The following is a 23,512-nucleotide window of genomic DNA, read 5'->3' as shown; positions in this document are numbered from 1 at the left end:
TGACTTGCATGGCCATGTGAGGCCCAAATATCGGACAAAACTCGGGCATGCTGTGATTTTTTTCTTCTGACCATCTTGATCCCAGGAGAAAATCGGACATGTGCACGGCCCCATAGAATGACATTGGTCTGAGTGCGAGGCGATGCTTTGTCAGATCATACTCAGACCGAAAATACGGTCATGTGCGAGATCTTAAACAAGGTCCAAATCGCCCCACATAGAGATAAATTATGTTTATCTGCAGATATCACTAGGGGGACTAAAAAATAGAAAAAGAACTTAAAATATATATATATATATATATATATATATATATATATATATATATATATACTAATAGAGCACGCAGAAAAAATAAACACTATTGCTGAAAAAAATAGAAAGACCTTACAGTCCTTTTTTTAAAGATATATATATATGTATATTTATATTAATACTTATAAACTCTACATATTTGGTATCAATGCTGGACTCATATTTTCAGGTCGTCATTAATGCACAATTAACACCAAAAGACAAAACCTACTGTACAAGAAAAATGGTGAAACTGTGTTTTTTTTTCCCCACCATTTCTGCTTGTTTTTTTTCGTACAATTTATGGTGAAATAACTTGTTTCATTCAAAACCACAACTCATCCTGGAAAAAAAACACGATTTCATACCGCCGTGTCGAGGGAGAAATAAAAAAAGTTATGGCTCTTAGAAGAAGGGGAACAAAATTTGTGTCGTGAGCAAAAAAGAAAAAAAAAGAAAAAAATTCTGTATAAATTCTGGATCTATACAGGCGACCCAGGATGCAAAATCTCAGACAACATGGCAGCCCCCCTGTGCGCCTCCACTTAAAGGTGCAGCTCCTAGAACGTCAGGAATCTCATCTGTTGCATTATTAATGGGAACAAACAGAGAAGCAATTAGTAAAATTATCTCGCGGTGTCACGCGATCCGTCTTGGCGCTCTTCTTACAAACCGTCTCGCTTACTCCTGTCGGATGGCTCTCGCTTCGAGTCGCTCTCTCTCGATATAGTTTGTTATATTCCACCGCAGGGCTATCACGTTTCTCGCCAATTGATTCTGCTACCTCAAAAGAAATTCAGGGAGAGCGAGAAAACTGACAACATCGTGCGGGATGGAGAGCGCACTCGCTAGTCAGTCTAAACAACAATCCTTCCGTGCAGGAAAAATAGTAATCCTCTGCCCTGCGAAGGGTTAAAAATGTCTCCCTTCTGAGTTCTTCTCACTTCTAATTTTTTTTTTTTTGTCAGTCAGGGTGCAAGGAAAGCTGAGTAGATCCTAAATCATAGAGCATCTGCTTCTGCAGTATAATATATAAGAAGATAATCCTGCCATTCAGGATTCTGGGAAAGTTATCAGTCAGAAAAATATCAAAATTCAGCCATTTCTGTGTTTGGGAACCCGGAGTGACAACCAGTAAGTACCTTACAGCTTTGTCGGAGTTGAGTGCCCATCATACCACAACTACTACTCCCATCATGAAAGCCACAGACTTTTCCATGAAAGCGCTCTCTTCTTGTCTCCTCTTTGAAAAGTTACAAACCTAAATAGATTTTTCCACTCAGGACTCAAGTAAAGCTGAGTGATGGCTCCGCACAGCACATAACAAGGCAGATATGCTGGAAAAGTAACCAGTCATTGCAAATTCTCATTCACTTTTCCCAAAAGCTGAATGATAATCTAAAAATCTGCCATGTAGGTTGTTTTGCTCATTGATCGACTGATTGACAGCCTTTCTACACTGCAAGATGATAATGAAACAAGTGTTTTTAGCAAGGCTCGTTCACCATTTTCTTGCAGTGTAAATGCCCATAAACAAACAGTTTGTTTAAAAACTTGTTTTTCTCATCACTTGTCAGTTGCAGAGGGCTTGTGTCTCTTGCAGCGGGTCTGTGTCAGTTGCAGAGGGCCTGCAGCAGTTGCAGAGGGCTTGTGTCAGTTACAGAGGGCCTGTCTCAGTTACAGAGGGCTTGTCTCAGTTGCAGAGGGCCTGTCTCAGTTGCAGAGGGCCTGTCTCAGTTGCAGATGGCTTGTGTCAGTTGCAGAGGGCTTGTCTCAGTTGCAGATGACTTGTCTCAGTTGCAGAGGGCTTGCCTCAGTTGCAAAAGGCTTGTGTCAGTTGCAGCAGATCTTCCTCAGTTGCAGAGGGCCTGTGTCAGTTGCAGCAGGTCTTCCTCAGTTGCAGAGGGCCTGGGTCAGTTGCAGAGGGCCTGTGGCAGTTGCAGTGGCTTGTGTCAGTTGTAGAGGGCCTATGTCAGTTGCAGAGGGCTTGTGTCAGTTGCAGTGGCTTGTGTCAGTTGTAGAGAGCCTGTGTCAGTTGCAGAGGGCCTGTGTCAGTTGCAGTGGCTTGTGTCAGTTGTAGAGAGCCTGTATCAGTTGCAGAGAGTATGTGTCAGTTGCAGACAGCCTGTGTCAGTTGCTAGCAGACAAGTAAGGCTTCTTTCACACTAGCGTCGGCGCGGGGCCATCGCTATGCGTCGGCCCGATGTGTCGACGCGTGTTGTGAAAGTAATGCCCGACGTGGGCAGCGGAAGCAGTTTTACAACGCTTCCGCTGCCCCATTGTAATGTCTGGGGAGGAGGTGGCGGAGTTTCACCTGCGCATGCGCGGTCGAACATGGAAGACATGATGTGCAAAAAAAGTTACATGTAATTTTTTTTGTGCCAACGGTCCGCCAAAACACGACGCAATCGTCGCACGACGGTTGCAACGTGTGGCACTCCGTCGCAATGCGTCGCTAATGAAAGTATATGGAGAAAAAAAGCATCCTGCGGGCAACTTTGCAGGATGCGTTTTTTCTACATAACAACGCATTGCGACGTGCGTCGAACGACGCTAATGTGAAAGTAGCCTAAGAGAATTAATTGAATTGCATGCTGCTCCAGGTTACAGAGGGGATATTGCCTCTGTGACTGTCTAAGGCAGGGGTGCACAACCCTTTCTAGTCCAAGGGCACCAGACTGAACCAATTCATGGGCCGTAATAAAACCTACAGCAGTATTATAATCTGGGATTTTATGAAATATTGTAATTAATTGTCAAATGTCCACTATATGCAAATAACAGTTTGAGAACTCCCACCTATCAGAAAAATGAGTAGTCACCTTCTCATCCCTTCTGCGTTTTAGAAGTGAGGACACCATGCATGCATGCTGCTCCCTCTACTACTTACTATGCTAATCGTGTTTCACTAATCAAATAAAAGAACATTTTGAGAGCCCCACTCATGTCTGACCACCTCACTATGACATCTACTGCTTTTCCTGAATGCTAAAAAGGGGTCAGGAGACGTCCATTTTGCTAATATTTGGAGGTTCATATAGAGAATCAATCCTTGATCTATCAGAAGAACCAGACATAGACAAACAAGGTAGAGGGCCACAAAGAATAGCATCATGGGCTGCAGGTGGCCTCCACGCCACAGGTTGTGCAACCCTGGTCTAAGGCATAGAAGACCGGCCACCTGTAAAAGAGAAGAGGCCGCTCAGTGCTGAGGAGGAGATAATAGATGAAAAAGGAGGATAAAGTCATGCTACCTGAAATATCATAGGGAATGCTAGGTGACCGCTAGTCATCGGCATGAGAGAGAGAATGATAAGCAGTACAAAACCTAAAAGAGAAGAAAGTGAAGAAAGTCAGAAGTCTGGTGGGGGAAAGTAGCCAGGATTTGGCAGTCCAGAGACCCAGTGAGTTGGGTTAGAGTTGTTGGGGTTGTTTTGGAGGAACCAGAAATGTGGTGGACCTATAGGACACAGAGCAGTGTTGACTCATTAGATACCATGTGTAATAATTTGGCATAATTGTGACTGTGCAGGTCAAGAAGCAACGCATTTTTCTAAGGCTTGGGTCACATGGTCATATTTTCTATCATTTGAGAACATCAGTTGGATTTTGCTAATCAAAAGTGTTTGATCAGAGTTTGAGCAGAGTGTGATACAATTTTCTCAGATGAGAAGATGGAAAAAAAATCTCTCCATCTTCTCCATTGTGTTAGTCTGTGATATCATCCGAGTGTGGCCAGATTTTTATGATGGACCCATTGACTTGTATGACCGTGGAGCGCCCCCACACCGCCGCAGGGCCGAGGGGTACCCGGAGCCGGGCCTCTGGGATCTCAGTCCTGGGGTTGTCACGGTGGCTAGACCCGGTCCGTGGCCCTGTCTGTCAGTGGGGGACGTCCGGTGCAATAAGTGGTGTTGTAACGGTGCAGTTGTGGGGTGCAGGTCGCGATAAATAATGAGGACACCAGGTTGCAGTCTCTTTACCTCTTTACTGAAGATCTCTGGGTCCTCAATCCAGAATACGGCTCACCAGGCTGCGCAAGTCCGGCCGGTCCAATGACACTTCCAGAGTTCTCTTCACAGGAGGAAATCTGTGCCTTCCCCCTAGCGCTATGTGTTGTAGTCCTTCCCTGCTGTGCTTACGGAAAGTACCCCACAACTGTTGTGTCTGTTTCTGATGTTCCCTCACAACTCGACTAGATGATGTTCTGCTAATCCTCCGTCCCTCCCTGAGGTTCGGGTAGGAACGGCACCCGTTTGACGGGTAGGCCTGGAGTTCTTCCGGGACCCTAGAGACGCCCCTCTCCCACAATTGCCTCCCAAGACTTCATAGGTGATTTGAGTTAGACAGCCCGCCTGAGACCGACTGTCCTGCCGCTGTTTGGAGTATTGCTTGAAGCTGAATGTTGTTCTACTCCCTCGGCGTTCCGGCCACCGGTATTGCGCCTCAGTAGGATGTTGCTTCGGTCTTACAGCACGACTCCTACTGGTATTTCTCCTTTGCGTGATCCCGTTTCTCACTCAGCACAATCTATCTCTCTTCTAATCCTTTCTTGGGCACCGCCGCTACCCGGAGCAGGCACGGTCCCGTTACGTTCGTTCTCGTTGCCAAGCCTCTGTCAGGATCCCACCCCTGACAGAGACCCTACTGCATCTTCCCCTACAACACCCTCTGCCACAAGGTGTTGCCTGGTTCCAACCCAGTCAGCTTTCTGATCTAACTTCCTGCCTGACCCCCAGTTTACCCACTATGGTGGGGAGTGGCCTAATGAATAGAACCCTTAGCTCCCCCCGGAGGCCCGGCTGTGAAATGTATTGGTGTCTGTGATACCTGATCAGATGAACTCCTTCAGTGCCATCGGACGCACCATAGCTCCCCATAGTGGCGGAGCCACAGTACTGCAACGACCAGGAGTCTGGGGCGCTGCAACCGCAATCGGATGCAACTTGGGCATCCTGTGCTTTTTCTTCCTCGTAATGACTCGGTTCGAAGAAAAAATTGGACGTGTGCTCGGCCTCATTGGTCCAAGTGAGATGCGATGTTTTGTCGGATCGCACTTGTTCCCAAAAATACGGTCCCGTGCACGAGCCCAGAGAGTGGAGGAAGCTGTGACAACGTGACAGATTACAGGTTTGTCGTGCACGATGGGGTTGGAGACAGTTTGCCAGTTGTTGTTCTGAAATGACAGGTGGGCACGGTGAGGGTGAAGGAGGCAGTAAAGTATGGAGCGACGAGGAGAGATGGAGAAAAGTACCGGTATGAGACTGAGCAGCACGGACGAAACGGAGCCATGGCCGTGAGTATTAGGACCATGGACTGTGAGATTGTCAGTGAGAGCTATTGACAAAGCTTGTTTATGTGGGGGACAGCATGGCGGTGACATGAGCTCAGGAGCACCTGAAAGTAGAGGGACCGGAGACTGTAAAAGTTTCTCCATATTGGATCTCTATAAATCTAGCCCCATTGAACTCTATCATATTTCTATTTCTTGTTCCCTTTCGTTCATGCAGGGTAATAAATAGAAGATTTATGGCATGGCCGGATTTCTCGGAGCTGTAGGGTGAAATGAAATGGGGGATGTCAGGTGCCTAGGCAGTGGTGACGACATTGCCTGCCCTCTGTGCTGAGTGTCTGCGCCACCTCTGCTTATTACCACAGGAATAGCCGGAAAGGTGACAATCCACACTTTAAATAGATGGTGACATGGAGGGGGGGAGGGAAACAAAATGTTCTCCTCACATATGGCGGGAGATGTGAAGGAGTGCCTGACAAATACTGTGGAGAATGGCGGCGTCTGTGTTTACATTTGTATACATGGACATAGATGTGCAGGTTTATAAAACACGTTAAAAGAAAAAATGACTTTGTTGCCCATAGCAACCAATCACAGTACAACTTTCATTTTAACACAGCAGTTTAAGACATGAAAGATGATCTCTGATTGGTTTATTTTTCCAGTCATTGTTGCTCATACCAACCAATCATAGCGCAGCTTTCATTTTTTAAAAGTGCAAAAAGAAATGAAAGCTGCACTGTGATTTGTTGCTAGGGCAAAATGAGACAGTTTTCATTTACTGTTGTATGTGTATATACGGTATGTTTCACATACTGTATACTTTAATATTCCCGTCCATCTGGCACATATTGGGCTATAAAATTCCATCAATGATTAAGGATGCTGGCACATCGGTTACCATGGCGTGGAGTGGCACTGTGACTGACAGCCATCTGTGACTGACAGCCAACACCAGCTACAGTAATGCCTTGAAGAGAGAGAATTCGACCATTTAACCCTTTGCACACTTTATAAAGTAAACACGTGCTGTATATAGCACTGTATACATCTGTGCAGTGAATGGCAATAGTATATAGTATATTCCTAAACACATATGTAACTACCGTGGGGCCAAACTCATCTTAAAGGGCTATTTCCCATCTTCATAGATTATATTATTGCTAGAGCTTGTAAAGCAAGCACTTTTCTAATTTATTGCTTATTAAAATTTCCAGCTGTTTTTGAGAAATTAACGCTTTTCTTTCGTTTACAGCTCGTTGCCTAGGAGACCGACCACCACTGCTGTACAGAATCTGGCCAGGATTTAACGGTTCTGGCGATCCTGGTGAGCTTCAAAACAGAGTCTACAAGCTTAATAGAAAAGAGCTTGTAAGCACTGCACATGTTTACTGTCTAGCAGTGGTGGTCAGGCTCCAAGACAATGAGCTATGAATAAAAAGAAAGTGGTAATATCTCTAGAACGCCTGCAAATTTTAATAAGCAGTAAATTGCAAAATCGCTCACATTTGCAAGCCCTACCCAAAAATACCCATTTTTAAAAATGGGATATAATCCTTTAAGATTAGTGCAACCCAGGCCAAAGTCATATAGAATATACAGAAAGAGGCTTTTTTGCAGCGTTCTCTGTTCTTTTTACATTTTCAACTGAAATGGGAGCCAACCTGTAGTTCCTGAAAATAGCCACTATGCAGTGTACGGAGCTGCCAAGGGCGCCAAAACATTTGCAACTACCAAGATAACTACGAACAAAGATATCAAAATGAATAGCACAGCAAGGATCCAAGTCCAATAAAATCTCGTTGGAAGTTCATGGGAGAATAGTAAATAGCTATTATTTCTCTCTACCAAATATTTTTTTTCTTCTTCCCAAACTGAACAAAGCACCTGAAAAAATAGATCTCCTGCCGGGTGTTTAGACATATTGCTCAAAAACTGACTCATGTTTCATTCTTAGCAAAACATCATTTATTTTTAACTTGGTGCTGCGTGATCGGCAGGGGTGGACGAAGACGCGCTCGGCGGTAATTCATTCACTCGGCTAAGACGACCAAAATCAAACAATGCCGCAGCTCGCAGTGACGGGAAGTTTTCGTAAAGCATTTTAATCTCCTGACTGCCTTTAATACAGTGTGAAAATAATAGGAACGTGAAAAAAAAATGATAAAAACTCTATAAAGTTATTTACACAATAATGCGTAAGGTAGTATTCCAGGAAGGTTGAAAACAAGTTCAGTGCAGTCTGTACAGCAGGTTAGGGAGCTTCTATGTATGGCTACTATATATAAGAATATAACTACTATAATACTGCCCCTATGTACAAGAATATAACTACTATAATACTGCTCCTATGTACAAGAATATAACTACTATAATACTGCCTCCTATGTACAAGAATATAACTACTATAATACTGCCTCCTATGTACAAGAATATAACTACTATAATACTGCCCCTATGTACAAGAATATAACTACTATAATACTGCCCCTATGTACAGGAATATAACTACTATAATACTGCCCCTATGTACAAGAATATAACTACTATAATACTGCCCCTATGTACAAGAATATAACTACTATAATACTGCCCCTATGTACAAGAATATAACTACTATAATACTGCCCCTATGTACAGAGAATATAACTACTATAATACTGCTCCTATGTACAAGAATATAACTACTATAATACTGCCCCTATGTACAAGAATATAACTACTATAATACTGCCCCTATGTACAAGAATATAACTACTATAATACTGCTCCTATGTACAAGAATATAACTACTATAATACTGCTCCTATGTACAAGAATATAACTACTATAATACTGCCCCTATGTACAAGAATATAACTACTATAATACTGCCCCTATGTACAAGAATATAACTACTATAATACTGCCCCCTATGTACAAGAATATAACTACTATAATACTGCCCCTATGTACAAGAATATAACTACTATAATACTGCCCCTATGTACAAGAATATAACTACTATAATACTGCCCCATATGTACAAGAATATAACTACTATAATACTGCCCCTATGTACAAGAATATAACTACTATAATACTGCTCCTATGTACAAGAATATAACTACTATAATACTGCCCCTATGTACAAGAATATAACTACTATAATACTGCTCCTATATACAAGAATATATCTACCGTAATACTTCTCCCTATGTACAAGAATATAACTACTATAATACTGCCCCTATGTACAAGAATATAACTACTATAATACTGCCCCTATGTACAAGAATATAACTACTATAATACTGCTCCCTATGTACAAGAATATAACTGCTATAATACTGCTCATATGTACAAGAATATAACTCCTATAATACTGCTCCTATGAACAAGAATATAACTACTATAATACTGCTCCTATGTACAAGAATATAACTACTATAATACTGCCCCTATGTACAAGAATATAACTACTATAATACTGCTCCCTATGTACAAGAATATAACTACTATAATACTGCTCCCTATGTACAAGAATATAACTACTATAATACTGCTCCCTATGTACAAGAATATAACTGCTATAATACTGCTCATATGTACAAGAATATAACTCCTATAATACTGCTCCTATGTACAAGAATATAAGTACTATAATACTGCCCCTATGTACAAGAATATAACTACTATTTACACTTAAGCTGGTCAAATTCTGACATCTGCCAAACTTCAGAGCTGTGCTTTCAGCCTGTATGGGGAACAGCTCGCAATCATGCACTCCTTGTCCTGCCTTATAACCTTGGCAAGCAGCTGTAAAGTATAGAATTAAAAATCCCTCTGTTTCTTAGAACAGAGAGGACTTTTAACAAGTGGTACATTGCAAATGTTCTTGTTTTTATGAACACTTAAGAATTTTAATAATATGAAGATGTAACAAACCCTTTATACCTCAAGATGCATATATCTGTCATGGAGTGGGTTTTGTGAAGTTCGGCCCCCTCCACCCATAGCAGAGCGTGGCTAAACCTCTTCACCCGAGTCAGAATGTGGCAAAACTGTTGTGAATTCCGCTCTTGGGCTCCATCCGGTGGTTGTAAGTGGCATTTTTGTGAATTCTGTTCTTGGGCTCCCTCCTGTGGTTTTGAGTGGTATGGCTGCTTCTGGGATTTAGCATCAGCAGCTGTTTTCACTGATCGTCTTTCTGGCTCCGCTATATTAGTCTGGCCTGTTCCCTCATTCAATGCCAGTTGTCAATTGTTCCAGCCTGGAGTCACTGCTCTTTGGATTTCCCTGACACTCTGACCTGTTCAGCAAAGCTAAGTCCTTGCTTGTCCTTTTGCAGTTCACTTGTTGTGGACTTTGTTGTTCAGCACTTTCTAGCTCTTTCAGCCCATTTGTCCAGCTTATCAGTATGAACCTTTTCAGCTAAGCTGGAAGCTCTGGGCAGCAGAGTTTGCCCTCCACACCTTTAGTCAGGTGTGGAGATTTTTGCATTTGTCTGCGGTGGACTTTTTCTAGTTTTTATTACTGACCGCACAGTGTTCTGTCCTGTACTAATTCTATCTAGCTAGTAGTGGCCTCCTTTGCTAAATCTTGTTTCATATTACGTATGTCATTTCCTTCTCCTCTCACAGTCATTATTTGTGGGGGGCTGTCCTATCCTTTGGGGATTTTCTCTGAGGCAAGATAGCTTTCCTGTTTCTACCTTTAGGGGTAGCTAGTTCTCCGGCTGTGACGAGGTGTCCAGGGAGTGACAGGAACATCTCACGGCTACTGCTAGTGTCTGTGTTAAGATCAGGAACTGCGGTCTGTATAGTTACCACCTGCTCAGAGCTAGTCGCATGTCGCTCCTACATCACCAGACCATAACAGTACAACTGGCCAAAAATGAGCTGAATGCATCTCAAAAGAAGGAAAAGAAAAAGAGTTCTGAGCCATTTTTTTTTCTTTAGTCTGTTTTGTCTTTTTCCTTCCTCTTAATCTCTGGGTGATTCAGGATTTGGATGCGGGCATGGATGTTCAGGGGTTGTTTTCTCGTGTGGATCAGCTTGCTGCAAGAGTACAGAGTATCCAAGATTATGTTGTTCAGACTCCGGCCTTAGAGCCTAGAATTCCTACTCCGGATTTGTTTTACGGGGATAGATCTAAGTTTTTGAACTTTAAAAATAACTGCAAATAGTTTTTTGCTCTGAAACCCCGTTCCTCTGGTGACCCCATTCAGCAAGTTAAAATAGTTATTTATCTGCTGCGTGGTGACCCTCAGGACTGGGCATTCTCCCTTGAGTCAGGGGATCCGGCATTGCTTAATGTAGATGCATTTTTTCAATCGCTCGGATTATTGTATGACAAACCTAACTCTGTAGAGCATGCTGAGAAAACACTTTTGGCCCTGTGTCAGGGTCAGGAAGCGGCAGAATTATACTGCCAGAAATTTAGAAAATGGTCTGTGCTCACTAAATGGAATGAGGATGCTCTGGCAGCAATTTTCAGAAAGGGTCTTTCTGAAGCCCTTAAGGATGTTATGGTGGGGTTCCCCACGCCTGTTGGTTTGAGCAAATCTATGTCTCTGGCCATTCAGATTGATCGGCACCTGCGCGAACGCAAAGTGGTGCACCATATGGCAGCGTCCTCTGAGCAGAGACCTGAGCCTATGCAATGTGATAGGATTCTGACTAGAGCGGAACAGAGGGGATACAGACGTCAGAATGGGCTGTGTTATTACTGTGGTGATTCTGCTCATGCTATTTCTGATTGCCCTAAGCGTATTAAGAGGGTCGCTAGATCTGTTACCATTAGTACTGTACAGCCTAGGTTTCTCCTGTCTGTGACCCTGATTTGCTCATTGTCATCTTTTTCTGTCATGGCATTTGTGGATTCAGGCGCTGCTCTGAATTTAATGGACTTAGAATTCGCCAGGCGCTGTGGCTTTTCTTTGCAGCCTTTGCAGAGTCCTATTCCCTTGAGGGGTATTGATGCTACACCGTTGGCCAAGAATAAACCTCAGTATTGGACTCAGCTGACTATGTGCATGGCTCCAGCACATCAGGATGATTGCCGTTTTCTGGTGTTGCATAATTTACATGATGTTGTTGTACTGGGTTTTCCATGGTTACAGGTGCACAATCCTGTGCTGGATTGGAAATCGATGTCTGTGACTAGTTGGGGTTGTCAAGGGGTACATAGTGACGTTCCTTTGATGTCAATTTCCTCTTCCCCCTCTTCTGATGTTCCTGAATTTTTGTCAGATTTCCAGGATGTATTCGATGAGCCCAAGTCCAGTTCCCTTCCTCCGCATAGGGACTGTGATTGTGCTATTGACTTGATTCCAGGCTCTAAGTTCCCTAAGGGCCGACTTTTCAACCTGTCTGTGCCAGAGCATGCCGCTATGCGGAGCTATGTCAAGGAGTCTTTAGAGAAGGGGCATATTCGGCCGTCTTCGTCACCATTGGGAGTGGGATTCTTTTTTGTTGCCAAGAAGGATGGCTCCTTGAGACCCTGTATTGATTATCGCCTTCTTAATAAAATCACGGTCAAATTCCAATACCCTTTACCTTTGCTCTCTGATTTGTTTGCTAGGATTAAGGGGGCTAGTTGGTTTACCAAGATTGACCTTCGAGGGGCATATAATCTTGTTCGTATTAAACAGGGTGACGAATGGAAAACTGCATTTAATACGCCCGAAGGCCATTTTGAATACCTGGTGATGCCTTTCGGGCTTTCTAATGCTCCTTCTGTATTTCAGTCCTTAATGCATGATATTTTCCGCAATTATCTTGATAAATTCTTGATTGTGTATTTGGATGATATTTTGATTTTTTCCAATGATTGGGAGTCTCATGTGAAGCAGGTCAGGATGGTATTCCAGATCCTTCGTGATAATGCTCTATTTGTGAAGGGGTCTAAGTGCCTATTTGGAGTTCAGAAGGTCTCTTTTTTGGGGTTTATTTTTTCTCCTTCATCTATAGAAATGGATCCTGTTAAGGTCCAGGCCATTCATGACTGGATTTGACCCACATCTGTGAAGAGCCTTCAGAAATTTTTGGGCGTTGCTAATTTTTATCGCCGTTTCATTGCCAACTTCTCTAGTGTGGTTAAACCCCTGACCGATTTGACAAAGAAAGGCGCTGATGTGACAAATTGGTTCTCTGAGGCTGTTGAGGCCTTTCAGGAGCTTAAATGCCGATTTACTTCTGCCCCTGTCTTGCGTCAGCCGGATGTTTCTCTTCCTTTTCAGGTTGAGGTTGACGCTTCTGAGATTGGGGCAGGGGCCGTTTTGTCACAGAGGAATTCTGATGGTTCCTTGATGAAGCCATGTGCCTTCTTTTCCCGAAAGTTTTCGCCTGCGGAACGCAATTATGATGTCGGCAATCGGGAGTTGTTGGCTATGAAGTGGGCATTTGAGGAGTGGCGACATTGGCTTGAGGGAGCCAAGCACCGCATTGTGGTCTTGACCGATCATAAGAATCTGATTTACCTCGAGTCGGCCAAGCGGCTGAACCCTAGACAGGCTCAGTGGTCCCTGTTTTTCTCCCGTTTTGACTTTGTGGTGTCATATCTTCCGGGATCTAAGAATGTTAAGGCGGATGCCCTCTCTAGGAGTTTTTTGCCTGATTCTCCTGGAGTCCTTGAGCCAGTTGGCATTCTTAGGGAAGGGGTGATTCTGTCTGCCATCTCCCCTGATTTGCGGCAGGCGCTTCAGGAATTTCAGGCTGATAAACCTGACCGCTGTCCTGTGGGGAAGCTGTTTGTTCCTGATAGATGGACAAGTAAGGTAATTTCTGAGGTCCATTGTTCTGTGTTGGCCGGTCATCCTGGGATTTTTGGTACCAGAGATTTGGTTGCTAGGTCCTTTTGGTGGCCTTCCTTGTCGCGGGATGTGCGTTCTTTTGTGCAGTCCTGTGGGACTTGTGCCCGGGCTAAGCCTTGCTGTTCCCGCGCTAGTGGGTTGCTTTTGCCTGTCCCGGAGAGGCCTTGGACGCATATTTCCATGGATTTTATTTCGGACCTTCCTGTGTCCCAGAGGATGTCTGTTATCTGGGTGGTTTGTGACTGGTTCTCTAAAATGGTCCATTTGGTGCCTTTGCCTAAATTACCTTCCTCCTCTGATTTGGTTCCACTATTTTTCCAGCATGTGCTTCGTTTGCATGGCATTCCAGAGAATATTGTGTCTGACAGAGGTTCCCAGTTTGTTTCCAGGTTTTGGCGGGCCTTTTGTGCTAAGATGGGCATTAATTTGTCTTTTTCTTCGGCGTTCCATCCTCAGACAAATGGCCAAACTGAGCGAACTAATCAAACCTTGGAAACCTATTTGAGATGCTTTGTGTCTGCTGATCAGGATGATTGGGTGGCTTTCTTGCCGTTGGCCGAGTTTGCCCTTAATAATCGGGCCAGTTCGGCTACTTTTTTTTCGCCTTTCTTTTGTAATTTTGGTTTCCATCCTCGTTTTTCTTCAGGGCAGGTTGAGCCTTCTGATTGTTCTGGTGTAGATTCCGTGATGGACAGGTTACAGCAGATTTGGACTCATGTGGTAGACAATTTGACGTTGTCTCAGGAAAAGGCTCAGCGTTTTGCTAACCGCCATCGGTGTGTTGGTCCTCGGCTTCGTATGGGGGATTTGGTCTGGTTATCCTCTCGTCATGTTCCTATGAAGGTTTCTTCCCCTAAGTTCAAGCCTCGGTTTATTGGTCCTTATAAGATTTCTGAGATTATCAATCCAGTGTCTTTTCGTTTGGCCCTTCCAGCCTCTTTTGCCATCCACAATGTTTTCCATAGATCTTTGTTGCGCAGATATGTGGTACCCGTTGTTCCATCTGTTGATCCTCCTGCCCCGGTATTGGTTGAGGGGGAGTTGGAATATGTGGTTGAGAAAATTTTGGATTCTCGTTTTTCGAGGCAGAGGCTTCAGTATCTTGTCAAGTGGAAGGGTTATGGCCAAGAGGATAATTCTTGGGTGGTTGCCTCCGATGTCCATGCCGCCGATTTGGTTCGTGCTTTTCATTTGGCTCGTCCTGATCGGCCTGGGGGCTCTGGTGAGGGTTCGGTGACCCCTCCTCAAGGGGGGGTACTGTTGTGAATTCCGCTCTTGGGCTCCATCCGGTGGTTGTAAGTGGCATTTTTGTGAATTCTGTTCTTGGGCTCCCTCCTGTGGTTTTGAGTGGTATGGCTGCTTCTGGGATTTAGCATCAACAGCTGTTTTCACTGATCGTCTTTCTGGCTCGGCTATACTAGTCTGGCCTGTTCCCTCATTCAATGCCAGTTGTCAATTGTTCCAGCCTGGAGTCACTGCTCTTTGGATTTCCCTGACACTCTGACCTGTTCAGCAAAGCTAAGTCCTTGCTTGTCCTTTTGCAGTTCACTTGTTGTGGACTTTGTTGTTCAGCACTTTCTATGTTTTGCTCATTTGTCCAGCTTATCAGTATGAACCTTTTCAGCTAAGCTGGAAGCTCTGGGCAGCAGAGTTTGCCCTCCACACCTTTAGTCAGGTGTGGAGATTTTTGCATTTCTCTGCGGTGGACTTTTTCTAGTTTTTATTACTGACCGCACAGTGTTCTGTCCTGTACTAATTCTATCTAGCTAGAAGTGGCCTCCTTTGCTAAATCTTGTTTCATACTATGTATGTCATTTCCTTCTCATCTCACAGTCATTATTTGTGGGGGGCTGTCCTATCCTTTGAGGATTTTCTCTGAGGCAAGATAGCTTTCCTGTTTCTACCTTTAGGGGTAGCTAGTTCTCCGGCTGTGACGAGGTGTCCAGGGAGTGACAGGAACATCCCACGGCTACTGCTAGTGTCTGTGCTAAGATCAGGAACTGCGGTCTGTATAGTTACCACCTGCTCAGAGCTAGTCGCATGTCGCTCCTACATCACCAGACCATAACACAAAACCTCTTCACCTGTGGCACAGTGTGGCGAAACCTCTTCACCTGTGGCAGAGTGTGGCAAAACCTCTTCACCTGTGGCAGAGTGTGGCGAAACCTCTTCACCTGTGGCAGAGTGTGGCGAAACCTCTTCGCCCGTGGCAGAGTGTGGCGAAACCTCTTCGCCCGTGGCAGAGTGTGGCGAAACCTCTTCGCCCGTGGCAGAGTGTGGCGAAACCTCTTCGCCCGTGGCAGAGTGTGGCGAAACCTCTTCGCCTGTGGCAGAGTGTGGCGAAACCTCTTCGCCCGTGGCAGAGTGTGGCGAAACCTCTTCGCCCGTGGCAGAGTGTGGCGAAACCTCTTCGCCCGTGGCAGAGTGTGGGGAAACCTCTTCGCCCGTGGCAGAGTGTGGCGAAACCTCTTCACCTGTGGCAGAGTGTGGCGAAACCTCTTCACCTGTGGCAGAGTGTGGCGAAACCTCTTCACCCGTGGCAGAGTTTGGCTAAACTAAATAGCAGATATTTTCGTCAAAGCATTTAAATGGAACGTACGCCGATGCTTGCGCGTTCCAGCTTCCATTGGCTCCCCGCATTGCTATTGCAGGTGATGGGTTACCTCCTGAAAGCTCCCGCCAATGGGATCTTGTTCCTTACTATTTTATCTATATTTCTGAATATTCTGGATTATCAGATGGTCATAAGGATCTAACACTAGGAGAGTTCTGTATCTAATAATATGCGGGTGCTTCTGAGAGCGGTTTTCCTTTAAGGAAAAAAATAGTCTTTTCTTGTATTTTTCCGCTGTAAGATTTGATCTCCGGGCTAAGAAGATTGTCCTAAACTCTGGGGAATAAGATGACCAGAAGTCGTAAACATTATGGTCTTAGTCAGTTCCTGCCTATCTGGAAGGTATATCACAAAATCGATAGTAGATAGGGCGCTCAGGCAACTGTTCAGGCGTAATGCTCCATCCATAAAGACAGTCGTTAAAAAACAATTATTACAGCTACAATTAACTTTTAATGATGTTTGATATTTTGTTTTATTGCATAATGCAAATGGTTATAAACACGGGAGGAAGAAATGCCCGCAGTAAGTAAGTGCCCCCGGTAATACATTATCAAACTGCTGGATCTAGATGGATTTTGGTGAAAGGTTAGACGGGGTTACTAAAGTCTAAGAGGCAGCGAGACATCAAATACTGTGAGACGTCCAATGTATCAAATAACAAAGTGTAAGGAAAAATATCATTCCTATAAATTCAAGGAAGAGAGAAAAATTAAGGGAAATCTGTCAGTGGCGCGATTGTATATAGAAATCAGCGCCGACCGTGCTAACTGTATGGTATAAATACAAGGAAAGGTGTGGAGTGGAGGTGTGCAAGAGAGGCCAAACTCCCACAGAGGTCAAACTGCCAAAGAGGCCAAACTGCCAAAGAGGCCAAACTCCCACTGAGGCCAAACTACCACTGAGGCCAAACTACCACAGAGGCCGAACTCTCACAGAGGCCAAAAACTCCCACAGAGGCCAAAAACTCGCACAGAGGCCAAAAACTCGCACAAAGGCCAAACTCCCACTGAGGCCAAAAACCCACTGAGGCCGAACTCCCACAGAAGCCGAACTCCCACAGAGGCCAAATTGCTCCTGGGGGTTGCCTGGTTGCTAGGGAATCCCCACATGTAATCAAGCTGTCTAGGAGCTGTAAATCATGCAGCTGCGGCAAGGAAAACTAAATCTCCAAGCACAAATACTTGGAGACTACCCAAGAGTGCTTGGGAAAACCCAAGCAACGAGTATACTCGCTCATCATAGGGATGCAATATAATCTGGAGTGAAATTTAAATGGAACCTGTCAGCAGGATTTTGCTCAGTAAACTACAGGCATTGTTGTGTTGCCGCTGTTATACTGATTAAAATGATACCTGGGGTGAAGAAATCCGTCTTGTGGTTCTTGTGCAATCAATGTTAGAAGTTTGCAGTTAATGATATGCAGGTGCTCTGGGGCGAGACTGTAGGCAGAGTCTTATCTTCCTGCTCTAAGCCAGAGAAACCAAGGAAAGACCTGCCCACAGGCTGCCCCGAAGCACTGTCTGTCTGTCTCTCTCTGTGTATCTGTCTCTCTCTCTCTGTATCTCTTTCTCTGTCTCTATGATGAGGAACATGTTTGTGCTTCAGGAGACCTATGGGTAGGTCTCTTCTTGATTTCTCTGGCTTAGAGCAGGAAGATAAGACTGTGTCTATAATCCCGAACAAGAACCACAAGACAGATTTCTTCCCCCTAGGTATTATTTTAATCAGTTCAACACTGCCAACCTGACAATGCCTGTAGTTTACTTAGCAAACTCCTGCTGACAAGCTCACTTTAAGGAATTTTCATCACGGTTTCAAATGTATCATATTCTGTTTTCTTCTAGGTTGTTCCATTTTTTCATAATTAGCAGATGTCCATTAATTATATTTTGCTGAGTTTTAAGTAGCACTTGCTAGGAATACACAGATTAAGAACCAAGACAAGCACAGAACTGATGAAAAAAACGAAGATTTTCTCCATCCACTGCCCTGTTAGAACAGATGAGACGACAGCTGGAGTGGAACTCACTCTGTTCTATTATTATCCTCCAGTGTCATTACATTTGCCAGTAATGGAGGATTCATGGGCGCAGATATTTGTCTGTCGCTATGATACAGATATGAAGACGATGAAGACCAGGCCACAATGTCCTAATACTACTAACAGATGAATGACAAGGTTCTGCCTCTGCGTTTTACTCTCTGCGCCGCTCTGGCTGTTTCGGAGTTATTTACGGGATATGGCAGATCTTGCATCCTAGGGAGCACATTCACCGATGATGAGCAGCGATTGTCACAATATATTTTTGCTCGCACTATAAAAAGGTGTCGTGCTGAGACACATTTTCTCTTTTATATCCGAGTATACTAACAAGCATCTGTAACGTAAGGTGCCTCAACTTTGACAAACTCTTTAATCTAAAAAGTTTTCACGTTCTACTTTTCCCTGTAATGATATAAGAGTCTGGCAGTAAGCGTGGAAAGAACATCCGTCATGAATGCGTGGAAGCAAATGAAAGCCACCTGAGTCATTTTTGGGTATTCGGGGTGCACAGGACGAGATGACCCATACCATGAAGAAGTAAAGCCACCGAACTTCAATCATGTCTCCTGTAATGATGACTTGGCTTGGCAATGATTGGTCGGAAATGTAAGTTATCGGATTGACTATGAGTCATGAGGGTTCGGAGTCTGCGATCCTTGTCATGGAGGTTGGGGTTTGTGGCGTAGCATCCATGAGTGGTCCATCAGTGTTTTTTTTTTGGAGGGAATATCTTCTTTCTTCAGAACAAATGATGAGGCATATTGAAATCCAACCTTCTTGAGCCGATCCCGATGTGGCCAACTTTGATGCAATTATTAGGGTGTGTTTACTTTGCTTGACCACCACCCGGTCAATCAGATGTTTGCCGATCGGTGCTCGCTTAATATTCTGTCTAGACAGACCGACCTCACTTCCGATGTGCACAGAACGGAGAGGAGTAAATTGATTGACCAGGACCCTGGTCTAGCGGACAGATCAGTACTTTGTGGCTGTTGGGTGGGAGCCCCGAGAACTACCTTGAACCTGACAACAGTTTCTTAGTTATCGTTGCAGTGTGACACACATACAACTTTTCACCGGGTCAACTATTCAAAAGTGGACCTGCAGATGCCGGCAAATGGGATGAAGTTTGCAGGACCCATCCGCAAAATAGTGGCATGTCCGCGGCACCAGGATGCTGCAAATGTATCCGCTCACCTCTAGAATACAACATTCGCTAATACAATCGTCCTGTGCGCAATGGAATGTCATTGTTCTCGGCAGCATATATCCTGATTACACAAGATGAAGTGCTGCCGAGAACGATGGTTTTTGTTATGACCCCAATGGCGAGGGTCTCAGAGGAACGTGGAAGTCTGCAGAATACAAAAATCCAGCTCATAGGGCAGTGGTAACTGGGTTGACCATATATCTACTCCTAACGCCAACACTAGAAGTAGCCGGGGATCATTCCTACGTTGATTCTAGATGACACGCGCCAGCCGGAGAATCTAGCTACCCCTAGTAGAGGAAAACAAAGACCTTTCTTGCCTCCAGAGAAGGGGACCCCAAAGCTGGATAGAAGCCCCCCACAAATAATGACGGTGAGGTAAGAGGAAATGACAAACACAGAAATGAACCAGGTTTAGCACAGAGAGGCCCGCTTGCTGATAGCAGAATAGAGAAAGGTAACTTATATGGTCAACAAAAACCCTATCAAAATCCACACTGGAAATTCAAGAACCCCCGAACCGTCTAACGGTCCGGGGGGAGAACACCAGCCCCCTAGAGCTTCCAGCAAAGGTCAGGATATAGATTTGGAACAAGCTGGACAAAAATACAAAACCAAAACAAATAGCAAAAAGCAAAAGGCAGACTTAGCTGATATAACTGGAACCAGGATCAGTAGACAAGAGCACAGCAGACTAGCTCTGATAACTACGTTGCCAGGCATTGAACTGAAGGTCCAGGGAGCTTATATAGCAACACCCCTAACTAACGACCCAGGTGCGGATAAAAGGAATGACAGAAAAACCAGAGTCAAAAAACTAGTAACCACTAGAGGGAGCAAAAAGCAAATTCACAACAGTACCCCCCCCTTAGTGAGGGGTCACCGAACCCTCACCACGACCACCAGGGCGATCAGGATGAGCGGCCAGTGCACACTCGTTCCAATGTGTCAGCACGGACCATTTCCGAAATTTTTGGCAATACACTTCAGCCTCGTCCTGCCCCTGAGACATAGCCAGCAAGGCCTTTTCTGCCTGAATCTCAAGATTGGGTTCCTCATAAAGTAAACCGAGCGCCAGAAAAAACGCATCAAGATCAGCCAATGCCGGATCTCCTGGCGCCAGCGAAAAAGCCCAATCCTGAGGGTCGCCCCGTAAGAACGAAATAACAATTTTTACTTGCTGAGCAGAATCTCCAGATGAACAGGGTCTCAGGGACAAAAACAATTTACAATTATTCACGAAATTCCTAAACTTAAACCTGTCTCCGGAAAACAGTTCAGGAATCGGTATTTTAGGTTCTGACCTAGGATTTCTGATAACATAGTCTTGTATGCCCTGCACACGAGTAGCCAGCTGGTCCACACTTGTAATCAAGGTCTGGACATTCATGTCTGCAGCAAGCATAGCCACTCTGAGGTAAAGGGGAAGAAGAAAAAAAAAAAAAAAACTCAGAATCTTCTTTCTTATAATCCCTCTTCTGCAATGCATTAAACATTTAATACTGGCCTGGCAAACTGTTATGACCCCAATGGCGAGGGTCTCAGAGGAACGTGGAAGTCTGCAGAATACAAAAATCCAGCTCATAGGGCAGTGGTAACTGGGTTGACCATATATCTACTCCTAACGCCAACACTAGAAGTAGCCGGGGATCATTCCTACGTTGATTCTAGATGACACGCGCCAGCCGGAGAATCTAGCTACCCCTAGTAGAGGAAAACAAAGACCTTTCTTGCCTCCAGAGAAGGGGACCCCAAAGCTGGATAGAAGCCCCCCACAAATAATGACGGTGAGGTAAGAGGAAATGACAAACACAGAAATGAACCAGGTTTAGCACAGAGAGGCCCGCTTGCTGATAGCAGAATAAAGAAAGGTAACTTATATGGTCAACAAAAACCCTATCAAAATCCACACTGGAAATTCAAGAACCCCCGAACCGTCTAACGGTCCGGGGGGAGAACACCAGCCCCCTAGAGCTTCCAGCAAAGGTCAGGATATAGATTTGGAACAAGCTGGACAAAAATACAAAACCAAAACAAATAGCAAAAAGCAAAAGGCAGACTTAGCTGATATAACTGGAACCAGGATCAGTAGACAAGAGCACAGCAGACTAGCTCTGATAACTACGTTGCCAGGCATTGAACTGAAGGTCCAGGGAGCTTATATAGCAACACCCCTAACTAACGACCCAGGTGCGGATAAAAGGAATGACAGAAAAACCAGAGTCAAAAAACTAGTAACCACTAGAGGGAGCAAAAAGCAAATTCACAACAGGTTTTCAAACATCATTTCACCAGTCAGGATCAAACTCTATAAAAAGTATCCACTTTTACTTTTCAACGGAGGTGACCAGAGAGCTTTGCATTCTCCTCCTGGGAGAGTTCTTTGTTATTTTCCTGGTTTAGTCAGTCTCACCAATCCCACTTATTTATAAGGTTACCGTGCAAAAGTGGCGCATATTATCTCAATAGTTAAGATGTTGTTTTCCTTTAAGAATGTATTGTTATCTTCTACTTGCTATCCTTAGGATAGGTCAGCAATATCACATTGGTGGGGAATCAACAACAGGCACCCCCAATTATCTCAATGAATTCAATGTAAGCTGAGCTGCAGTACCTGAGAATGGCCACTGCACAGTATGTGGCGCTGTGGTCTTTCACCTCCCTTTGGCCTTGGGACCTGCAATCAGTTGATCGGTGGGGATCCAAGGTGTCAAACTGATGCTATCACAGATCATAAGGAGAGGTAATCAATACTGTAGTCTTGGACAAACCCTTTAATACAGTTGATTTAAGAAGATAATCCCTGTTGTTCAAATTCACAACTGTGGCATATGTGCATCACAGAGGTTGTTCCCCTTTGGAGAAATGTCTTTCTGGCTTTGACTTTCCAAAATCAACAGTTTATTTGCGATGCTGGAGTGGGACCACTAGAAAATCAACTAATCTTTGCAGCGCCTGCATTCTACAAGAGGATGTTTTGGTGAGCCAACCCCTTAAATGACATCAGCATTACTGTCACTGGTGTGATGATGTCAGCATTGATGTCACTGGTGTGGTGATGTTGGCATTGATGTCACTGGTGTGGTGATGTCAGCATTAATGTCACTGGTGTGGTGATGTCAGCATTGGTGTCACTGGTGTGGTGATGTCAGCATTGGTGTCACTGGTGTGGTGATGTCAGCATTGATGTCACTGGTGTGGTGATGTCAGTATTGATGTCACTGGTGTGGTGATGTCAGCATTGGTGTCACTGGTGTGGTGATGTCAGCATTGGTGTCACTGGTGTGGTGATGTCAGCATTGATGTCACTGGTGTGGTGATGTCAGCATTGATGTCACTGGTGTGGTGATGTCAGCATTGATGTCACTGGTGTGGTGATGTCAGTATTGGTGTCACTGGTGTGGTGATGTCGGCATTGATGTCACTGGTGTGGTGATGTTAGCATTAATGTCACTGGTGTGGTGATGTCGGCATTGATGTCACTGGTGTGGTGATGTCAGTATTGGTGTCACTGGTGTGGTGATGTTAGCATTGATGTCACTGGTGTGGTGATGTCGGCATTGATGTCACTGGTGTGGTGATGTCGGCATTGATGTCACTGGTGTGGTGATGTTAGCATTAATGTCACTGGTGTGGTGATGTCGGCATTGATGTCACTGGTGTGGTGATGTCAGCATTGATGTCACTGGTGTGGTGATGTCAGCATTGATGTCACTGGTGTGGTGATGTCAGCATCGATGTCACTGGTGTGGTGATGTCAGCATTGATGTCACTGGTGTGGTGATGTCAGCATTACTGTCACTGGTGTGATGATGTCAGCATTGATGTCACTGGTGTGATGATGTCAGTATTGGTGTCACTGGTGTGGTGATGTCGGCATTGATGTCACTGGTGTGGTGATGTCAGTATTGGTGTCACTGGTGTGATGATGTCGGCATTGATGTCACTGGTGTGGTGATGTCAGTATTGGTGTCACTGGCGTGGTGATGTCAGCATTGATGTCACTAGTGTGGTGATGTCAGTATTGGTGTCACTGGTGTGGTGATGTCAGTATTGGTGTCACTGGTGTGGTGATGTCAGAATTGATGTCACTGGTGTGGTGATGTCAGCATTGATGTCACTGGTGTGATGATGTCAGTATTGGTGTCACTGGTGTGGTGATGTCAGTATTGGTGTCACTGGTGTGGTGATGTCGGCATTGATGTCACTGGTGTGATGATGTCAGTATTGGTGTCACTGGTGTGGTGATGTCAGTATTG

General features: G+C 44.6%; 1 protein-coding gene and 1 long non-coding RNA gene across 9 annotated transcripts in view; one reads left to right on the top strand and one right to left on the bottom strand.

The window, feature by feature from the left end:
• The window catches only part of TENM4 (teneurin transmembrane protein 4), a 1,485,534-nt gene that overhangs the window by 735,814 nt on the left and 726,208 nt on the right, over nt 1–23,512 (bottom strand). The window lies entirely within an intron of this gene.
• On the top strand, nt 5,506–21,960 carry LOC143818598 (uncharacterized). The gene is made up of 3 exons (XR_013224631.1): nt 5,506–5,590; nt 5,805–5,966; nt 21,779–21,960. It is a non-coding gene; the product is annotated as an uncharacterized LOC143818598 (long non-coding RNA).

The sequence above is a fragment of the Ranitomeya variabilis genome, chromosome 3, assembly GCF_051348905.1.
Source record: "Ranitomeya variabilis isolate aRanVar5 chromosome 3, aRanVar5.hap1, whole genome shotgun sequence".
In the NCBI taxonomy this organism is placed as follows: domain Eukaryota; kingdom Metazoa; phylum Chordata; class Amphibia; order Anura; family Dendrobatidae; genus Ranitomeya; species Ranitomeya variabilis.
The sequence above is the reverse complement of the archived record's forward strand: the minus strand, read 5'-3'. Positions and strand labels throughout refer to the sequence as shown.